Source organism: Heterocephalus glaber, unplaced genomic scaffold (assembly GCF_053883595.1).
Source record: "Heterocephalus glaber isolate CG9 unplaced genomic scaffold, H.glaber_assembly_v1.0 deba00000942, whole genome shotgun sequence".
In the NCBI taxonomy this organism is placed as follows: Eukaryota; Metazoa; Chordata; class Mammalia; order Rodentia; family Bathyergidae; genus Heterocephalus; species Heterocephalus glaber.
Window position 1 is genome coordinate 3,935,868 of NW_028258174.1, and position 10,506 is coordinate 3,946,373.

The following is a 10,506-nucleotide window of genomic DNA, read 5'->3' on the forward strand; positions in this document are numbered from 1 at the left end:
TGACCAGACCTAGTTGCCTAATGTCGGAGCTGGACTTGTCAGCGTTATGTGTTCCGGCGCTGCTCAGGCTTTTAGTAAGGGTGAGCGCCATCTGATGCCCAGACTCACAAAATGCTTGATGGACTTCTATAAGGTGGTAAAAAATACTTTAAAAGCTGTTTAGGGCTGGGGATTTAGCTCAGTGGTGCCGCCGCCTGCCTCTCAAGCGGAAGGTCCCGAGTTCGGTCCCCGGTACCAAAAAAAAAAAAGGCTGTTTATTTCAGCTCTTTAATTCTTATGAGTAATTTAAATTATACTTAATAAAATAATGTGAGTATTGCTTTTGTAAGGTCTGTTTTACTATGCCCTAAACACCAAAAATGAGGCACTTACTCTTTTGGGGGGGGGGGGGCTAAGCTAACAAAGTTTTCATTCCTGCCTGGAGTCTAATCAGTGTGATCTTTCCATGCCTCTTGGCTATTAACATTTGTTTCCTTGACTACCCCAGTTGGGGATTTGGTCGGATGTAAACAAAAAACGAATAGGTTTTGGCTAATCGAACCTATGGCCAGAAACCATGTTTCAAGTAGATGAGGTCCCGCCATCAATCAAAGAAACATCTGTTTTTCTCACAGGACGCTTAGTACATCCTGTTTAGCACTTAACTGTCTGACATCCAGGCTAGATGAAGGCACTAGTCAATTTTAGTCTTTCCAGACTGACAGTATAATAGAAGTTCTGTTTTCTCTTTATACTCTCAATGAATTACCTTGCCTCCATTCTAGGACACACTCCATGCGGAAGCCATTTTTTAACAATTCTTCAGTGTTTGATTCTGGTCAAGTTTCCCATAGTCTTGATGAGAGGACATTTCACTTTATCGTTTTAGTATTATAAAACTTTTGCTCATTATATTTTACATGATGTCTATAGAACTAGATCAAGGAAATGTTGCAAAGTCATTTTCACCATTCTGAAAACAAGCTTTCTTTTCAGTTCCTGAAACTAAAATATTGTTGCAGTTCTCAACCTTGGTACGACTGAGATTTTAGGCTGGCAATTCTTGCTTGTCCTTTGCACTATAGACTGTTTACCAGCAAGCCTAGCCTCGCAGATGCCAGAAGCACTCCCTCAGTTGGGACAACCCAGAATACCTCTTGGCATTGTGTCCCTGAGGTAAAATAAAAAATCAGCCCCAGTTGAGAACCATTGTCCAAGAAACTTCTGTTTGCAAGGTCAGCTGCTGCTCAAGTTATTTTTACAGATACTTTGTCTACAATTAGATTATTGATTGGTTGTTGGAGCCACCTTCCGATTAACCATTTTTCTTGAAAGCAACAAGACTGCTTAGTTTTGTGAATCTACTAGCAGTATGAGCTCCCCGTACTTTTAAAAAACAAAAACAAATTGCTTCCCCTAAACACTACCCAGTCTAAGGAGTCTGCCATAAGTTATAACTAGTACTGAGTAGTCCTTAAGAATCAAAAGCTTGATTCCATTATTTAATTCCAAGGAATTCAAACCCTCTTGAATTAGCTGATGTTAAAGAGGATTCATTGTAAGAATATCACAGTTAATCTTACATTCAGAAGTGAGAAGCCAGGTATGTGTAGGTCAATGGCACCTTTAATTTGAAAGAATCCTTGATACATGGACCTGGCTTTCTAGAACAGTTTCAGGACTGACTCCACATGAGCTTACCAGCTATCTCCATTGCCCGTTATTCCCCTTACACTTCTTGGAATAAATACCTACCTACCTCTGCGTCCATCTCATGAAATCTACACTAGAGCTCTTTGAACTTTAAATTCTAACTGCTCGTTTTCTTTTGCACCTTTGTAATATGATTTCTGCCTAGATAATTCTTAGCTCCTCTGTCTGGCCAGACAGATCTGGCCAACTCTATTAGATACCCAACTTTTTTTTTTTTTTTTTTGGTACCGGAGATCGAACTCAGGACCTTGCACTTGCGAGGCAGGCACCGGAACCACTGAGCTAAATCCCCGGCCCTAGACACCCAACTCTTGATAGCTCTATTTTCTGGTACTGGGGATCGAACTCAGGTTCACCAACTTATTCCCTGCTCCAGTCAAGATGCTGAGCTCATAGCAGGCATTTAATTCATTTGACTTTTTAAAAAGAATGGTAAATGAACAAACTGGCTCACTTTGGTCAGTTGTCCATCCTTCCCAAAAATAGCTGTGGCTAAGAGGGTATAGCAGCTGCAAGCAGCTCCTTGGACAATGTTTCGAGGTGTTTAGGGCAAGGGGGGAGGTCTGGGTGGGAGGCAAAGACTACATCTGTATTAGAATTTTTACATGTATTAAGTCTCTTGCTTCTAAATCAGTTTTGATAGAGAAATATAGTAACAAACCAAAGATTAATAGTACACTAAAACTGTATTCAGATTCTTAATGTTAACACTATATATATATATATATATATATATATATATATATATATATATGTATGTTTGTTTGGTTTTAGTTTTTTTGGGTACTGGGGATCAAACTCAGGACCTTGAGCTTTTGAGGCAGGCATGGTGCCACTGAGCTAAATCCCCAACCTTTGTGGATATTTCTTTGAAGACTGATCCAGAGCTTTGGAGGGGAGCATTACGCTTCAGTTCCCACCCTTGGCTACACATTGCAGTGTTGACAAATATGGATGCCTGGGTCCTGACTTAATGGTCCTGAAAAAGCCTGGGTATCAGGAGTTTTAAAGGCTTCCCAGGTGTTTCTAATCTTCAGCTCAGGTTGAAAAGCTCCATTTTACTCTTGTTTCTGAGTGTAGTTCAGGAACAAGTTTCATTTATATCACCTAGAAATTTGTTAGAAATGCAAAATCTTGGGTCTCATTGAAGACTTTCTGAATCAAAACCTGCATTTTAACAAGATCTACAGATCTTTTACATATGCATATTATCAAAGTTTAAGAAGACTGTAGGGGGCTGGGAATTTAGCTCAGTGGCACCACACCTGCCTTACAAGCACAAGGTCCTGAGTTCAATCCCCAGTACAAGAAGAAGATGAAAAAAAAAAAGACTGCTTTATACTATAAGCTACAGAGAACTCTTCTAACCTTCTAACGTGTTGCTGTCCTTGATAGTGAATCATCTACAGGGGCTGGAGATATAGCCCAGCGATAGTATTTGTCGAGCTTGTATTAAGTGTCTCAGTTACTTTTTCTTCATTGAGACACAATACCCAACACCCACAACTCTTCGAAAGAAAGGTTTATTTTGGCTCACAGTTTGTAGGGATTTTGTCTAGAGTCTGCTGGTTCCAAGGCAGGGTGGCCTGGCAGGGGGGCATGGCAGAGGAGAAACAGCTCAAGGTATGGCAGGAAGCAGAGATATCAAGCAAGGAGGGAAGGAGATAGACCCTTCCTGGCCATGCCACTGGCAACCCACCTCCTCCCACTAGGTTCTACCTCCCAACATCACATTTAGATATAAACTCATCAGCAGAGTAATCCACTGATGAATATCATGCCTCTAATATAGGGGGAATAGATGCAACTCCCAAACCAGTTAGATATCTGAAAAGTGAGTTCATGTTCTTTAAAATTGAAGAATGAATTCTAGGAACAACAGAGGTTAAGAGTAGGAAAAATTTAATGATAGCTCCTGTCTAAGAGAGACAGAAGGTGGACAGGAAAACGGGTTGTGTGCCCAACCTGCTTCTCAAAAGTGTTTTGTGGAACAAAGCCACGAGGTGAGGCGGGTTCAAGGTGGGACAATACCATAGTCAACTAGTAAGATTACAAGTACAGTCCCTTAGGTAATATTGATCCTATGGGAAATCACAAGGTGGGACAAAACTATGATCAACTAATAAGATTATGACAAATATAGTTCCTTAGGTAAGATTGATAAAATGAGGATCAAATGGGGAAGCAAGACAAGGAGCAAGTGTACAAGGAACGAGGAAGGATGTTTTGGAAAGGGATGGGTCAGAGATCTTTCCTGGAAGGGGTGGCCAAGATCTTGGTCCCCCACCCAAGTGATTGATACCTATTTAGAATATCAAGGACTGCTGTTCATCCCTAGGGGAAGTGAAGTGCGTGTGTGTGTGTGTGTGTGTGTGTGTGTGTGTGTGTGTAGTAGTAGTAGTAGTAGTAGTAGTTTCTCTCTTTTTACAATGCTGGCATTCAGTGAATGTGTTTCAGTTGTCCTCCATGTTGGCTACTCGAGGGCCAACGCTGTCTAGCTGCCTATAAGATATCTAATTAACTTACTTATCTACACTACCTCCATGATCCAATCACCTCTCAAAAGCTCCACCTATGACCACATGAGGCTTTGGATGACATCTAAATATAAACCATAACAATTTAGGCCCTGGATTCATTCAATACCCAGGGCCACACATACACATATATACAAAATAGTAAATCATCTATAAAATTACATAAAGCAAGAAATTATAGTTTTTGTTTTGAGATATGTATGTTTGAGATACAAACAACACAAAACTCCTGAGACAGGCAGGTCTGTGCACGCCCTACCGAGGTCCTGAGTCACGCGGAAGACACTGAATCACCCCACTGCAGACAGGCAGCCACCTGATTCCACATTACCAAGGCGCAGAGGACACCAGACCACCAGACCAAGGTACTGAGTCCCACTATTCCCGGCCCAGAGGTAGGGGCTTCTGAGCCATCGTCCCACTGCTCCTGGTCCAGAGGAAGGGGCTTCCCAGTCACCATCCCTCCCGCTGCTCCCAGCCCAGAGGAAAGGGCTTTTGGGCCACCTTCTGTCCCCCTGCTCCTGGCCCAGAGGAAGGGGTTTCCTGGCCACCATCCCTCCGGCTGCTCCCAGCCCACAGGAAAGGGCTTTTGGGTCACCATCCCTACCGCTGCACCTCACCCAGCTCAAAGGAGGTAATCCGTGCAGGTGCTAACAGCCCCCCCACCCCAGTCGAAATGAGAAAACACATAAATAAGTCTCAAAACCAGACTTCCAGATCACCTACAGCAACCCCAAAGGGAAATGAGATGGAACCCTCTGATACTCAACCACCTGGACCCACTGAACTGGCAACAAAAGGGGATCTGGAAAAAATGAAATCAGAAATAATTTCTCAGATAACAGGAGAAATTGTGCTCCTAGTGCAAGACATGATTAATAAATCTAGAGAGGAGCTCAGGAACATGATGGAATCCCAACATAAGAAGCAAATGGAATCCACAAAACACATGCAAATAGATTTCCAGGACATGAAAAACTCCATTGAAAGTCTACACAGCAGAATGAGCCAATGTGAGGACAGAATTTCAGGTACAGAAGATAAGATTGCAATTAGTGACCAGGAAAAGAAAAATTGCTTCAAAATTATAAGGGAACATGAGAAATCAATCCAGCAGCTGCTAGATGATGCAAAAAAGAATAACATAAGACTGATTGGGCTCAATGAAGAAACAGGAGAGAATGCAGATGATGTAAAAAATCTCTTCACAGAAATAATGGCAGAAAACTTCCCAAGCAGGGGAAAAGAGCTTGACATACAGATAAGTGAGGCATATAGGACTCCAAATAGCCTTGATCAAAAAAAATCTACACATAGGCATATAATTGTTAAGATTCCAGAAAAACAACAGAAGAACAAAGTTCTCCAAGCAGTCAGAGAAAAGAAACAAATCACATACAAAGGAAAGCCCATCAGAATGACAGCAGACTTCTCAACACAAACCATCAAGGCAAGAAGAGCTTGGAGTGACATATTCCAAGCCCTAAAAGAAAACAGCCTCCAACCCAGATTGATGTACCCTGCAAAGCTATCTTTCAAAATGGATGGAGAAATAAGATACTTTCATGACAAAGAGCACCTTAGGAACTTCATGAATACCAAACCAGCACTCCAAAGAATTTTACACAATAGCCTAGGAACAGACATTGAGGATCACAAGCCCAGGAAGCAAAGCAGAATGAACCCATCTGGCATGACAAGAAATTAAATGGAAAGGGGGAGAACCCAACAAAAAGAAAAAGTCATGGCAATGACAAGTCAATACGTTTCAGTTATAACCATCAACGTTAATGGTCTCAATTCACCAATCAAAAGAAATAGACTGGCAAAATGGGTCAAGAAGCACAATCCAACAATATGCTGCATACAAGAAACACACTTCATTCAAAAGGAAACTCATAGATTGAAAGTTAAAGGGTGGAAAACAATATTGCATGCGACAGGAACCCGAAAAAAAAGCAGGAGTAGCTATCCTCTTGGCAGATCAAGTAGATTTCAAACCAACACTGATTAAGGGAGATAAAGAAGGACACTACATCCTTGTAAAGGGAAGAATCCAAGAGGAAGAGATGACAATCATAAATATCTATGCACCAAACACTAGTGCACCCAACTATATAAAACAAATACTAATGGACATGAAAAGTCATATATGCACTAATACAATTGTAGTGGGGGACCTCAACACCCCACTGTCCCAAATAGATAGATCAACTAGACTAAAAATAAGTACTGAAATACTAGAACTCAATCAAACTCTTGAACAAATGAACTTAACAGATGTTTACAGAGTCTTCCACCCCACAAAATCAGAATACACATTCTTCTCAGCTGCACATGGGTCATTCTCCAAAATAGACCACATACTCACACATAGAACATGTTTAAGTAAGTGCAAAGGAATTGAAGTTATCCCCTGTATATTATCAGACCATAGTGCGATGAAATTGGACATTCATAGCAAAAGAAACTCAAAACATTTCATAAGCACATGGAAATTGAACAACACACTTCTGAATAACCAATGGGTCACAGAGGAAATTAAAGAAGAAATCAGACAGTTCCTTCAATTAAATGACAATGACAATACAACATATTGGAATCTATGGGACACAATGAAAGCAGTCTTATGAGGGAAATTCATAGCAGTGAATACGCATATTAGGAAAACAGAACGAGCCCAATTAAACAACCTCATGCTGAACCTCAAGCTTTTAGAAAAAGAAGAGCAAGACAACCCCAAAGCTCATACAAGGGAAGAAATGATAAAGATCAGAGGAGAAATCAATGCAATGGAGACTAAGACAACGATACAAAAAATCAATGAAGCCAAGAGTTGGTTCTTTGAAAGAATCAACAAAATTGATAAACCTTTAGTCAACCTTGTCAGAAAAAGGAAAGAAAAGGCCCAAATCCATGCAATTAGGAATGAAAAGGGTGAAACTAGAACAGACATAGCAGAAATCCAGAGGATCATCAATACCTACTTCCAGAACCTATACGCCAATAAGATGGACAACACAGAAGAAATGGACAGATTCCTAGATACATATGAATTACCAAAGTTGTAAGAAGAAGACCTAAAAATCCTGAACAACCCAATATCAACCAATGAAATTGAACATGTAATTAAAAACTTATCACCTAAGAAAAGCCCAGGCCCTGATGGCTTCACTGCTGAATTCTACAACACATTTAGAGAGGAACTGCTGGCACTACTGTTTAAACTCTTCAGTGAAATTGAAAGGGAAGCAATACTCCCAAATTCATTCCTGGAAGCAAGCATCACCTTGATCCCCAAAGCAGAGAAAGACCCAACTGAAAAAGAGAACTATAGGCCAATCTCACTAATGAACATAGATGCAAAAATCCTTAGTAAGATAATGGCAAACAGAATGCAGATCATCAAGAAGATCATACACCCTGATCAAGTGGGATTCATCCCAGGGATGCAGGGATGGTTCAATATACAAAAATCCATTAATGTAATACACTATATCAATAGAGCCAAGGACAAAAACCATATGATTATCTCCATAGATGCAGAAAAAGCATTTGACAAAATCCAACATGCATTTATGATAAAAACCCTACAAAAAATTGGAATAGATGGTCTCTACCTCAAACTGATAGAAGCCATCTGTGAAAAACCAACAGCCAATATCATACTAAATGGTCAAAAACTGAAATCCTTCACACTCAAATCAGGAATAAGACAAGGATGTCCACTATCACCACTCTTGTTCAATATAGTTCTGGAAACATTAGCCATGGCAATTAGACAAGAGAAAGAAATAAAAGGAATAAAGATAGGAAATGAAGAAGTCAAATTGTCAGTATTTGCAGATGACATGATACTCTATATAGAAGACCCCAAGAACTCCACCAAAAGTCTTCTAGGCTTCATAACCAAATTCAGTCAAGTAGCTGGTTACAAGGTCAGCACACAAAAATCAATAGCTTTCCTCTACACGAATGACAGACTCACTGAGAGAGAAATAGGGCAAATAATTCCTTTCACAATAGCATCCAAAAAACTGAAATACCTGGGAATCATCCTAATGAAAGAAATCAAAGACCTCTTCTCTGAAAACTATGGCACTCTGAAAAGAGAGATTGAAGATGATATCAGAAAATGGACAGACATCCCCTGCTCCTGGGTAGGAAGGATTAATATAGTGAAAATGGCCATACTTCCAAAACTGCTATATAGATTTAATGCAATTCCAGTTGAGATCCCAGCAACATACTTCATAGACCTCGAGAAAACAATCCAAAAATTCATTTGGAACAAGAAGAAACCCAGAATAGCAAAAGCAATTCTAGGTAACAGAGACATGGCAGGGGTTATCACAATCCCCAACCTGCAACTCTTCTACAAAGCTACTGTGATAAAAACAGCATGGTACTGGCAATGAAACAGACTTGAGGACCAGTGGAACAGATTAGAAGATGCAGAAACAACACCAGACACCCTCAGCCATCTCATCTTCGACAAAGGAGCCAAATACCCTCACTGGAGGAAAGATAGCCTCTTTAATAAATGGTGCTGGAAAAATTGGGCTTCAACTTGCCAAAGATTAAAACCAGACCTGTATCTCTCACCATGCACTAAACTAAAATCAAAATGGATTAAAGATCTAAATATTAAAATAGAAACTCTGAGCCAGTTGGAACAGAGGTTAGGTAGAACCCTTGAAGACATCAGTGTAGGAAAAGATTTTATGAACAAAACCTCAGTTGCCTGTGAACTAGCACAAACAATCAACAAATGGGATCTCTTGTTATTAAAAGGCTTCTGCACAGCAAGAGAAACCACCAGCAGTATGAAGAGACAACCCACAATGTGGGAAAAAATCTTCACCTGCTCTTCCTCAGACAAAGGTCTACTATCTCGAATCTATAAAGAACTTCAAAAGATCAGACCTCCCAAATTTAAAGACCCGATCCAAAAATGGGCATCTGAAATGAACAGACATTTCTCAGACAAAGAAGTAGAAATAGCTACTGACCTCCTGTCTCTTCCTATCCCAAACAGCTTTCTGAGGTCTTATATTACCTATGAAATCCCTCTGTACCCAGGCATCCATGGTTCTCTTCATCATCCTGTCTTGGATAACTAATGTTCAGCCAGACACACCAAAGTTGTCACTGTGGTGATTAAAATATTCAAGTAATTCTGTACCGAATAGTAAAGAGCATGCCCTGGGAAGTCCAAGTGTTTCCACTTCTCCCCCCAAGATCTGAGATTGCCCTGTTGCCACTGAACAGCAGCTCAGGGATCACATCCTGCCCAGCCAAGAACTTCGGGACCTTATCTCTTCTGAGCAGTCAATATTTACATACTTTACTTCAAATTTTTGAAGTTTTGTTCCATTATCCCCCCCCTGCCCCCCCGCACAGTCAAACCCAAGGGGAGCATATGCAAGCACTCTTCAAACAAGCTACATTCCTGGCCCTCGCTGTTCTTTCTTTTCCTTTGTAGGTCACACTTTGGTGTGTTACAACTTTTCTCTTTCTTCTATCTCCTTGTGTGCTACAACTTTCTCATAGTTTCACGTCTCTTAACATATCCCAATGCTGCATTTGTTGTTTTGTTTTTCCATGCTGTGTAATGACAGCCTTGTGCATACAAAGCATTCACTCCACCACTGAACTATATTCCTAGCCCTTTTTAAAAATTTTGCAAGAGTCTTGCTAAGTTGTATAGGTTGACCTTAAGCTTGCAATCTTCCTGTAGTCTCTTGAGTAGTTGGGATCACAGACATGTGCTATCACACCCAATTTAGGGATTCTTAAATTGTGGTCTCCAGACCAGCAGTGTCAGCCTTGAACTTGTTAAAAATGCATATTTTCTGTAGGTTATAGTGTAAAGCAGTCTCTGAGTCACAAGTTCTGTGAGACCAAGGAATCTGTTTGAGAGGTCCAAATGCTGCAATGAACACTAAAGAGAACCTGTGATTCATTACATTTACAAAGGCCTGATCTAATAATACTCAGGTTTGTGATTTATGTTTATATGGTACTGAGTTGGTTACCAATATTTGTATAATATATAATATTTGATAGGGATTTAAGATGTCAGGTTTTTTTTGTGTGTGTACCGGGGATCGAACTTGGGTCCTTGCGCCTGCGCTTGCACAGCAGGCGGCAAAACCACTGAGCTAAATCCCCTGCCCAAGATTTGTCAGATTTAAGAAGTGGTATTTCCATTTTGGGAGGGGTAGAGGACAATACAATCAATATAGTTTTTTGTTTTGTTTTGTTTTGTTTTTGA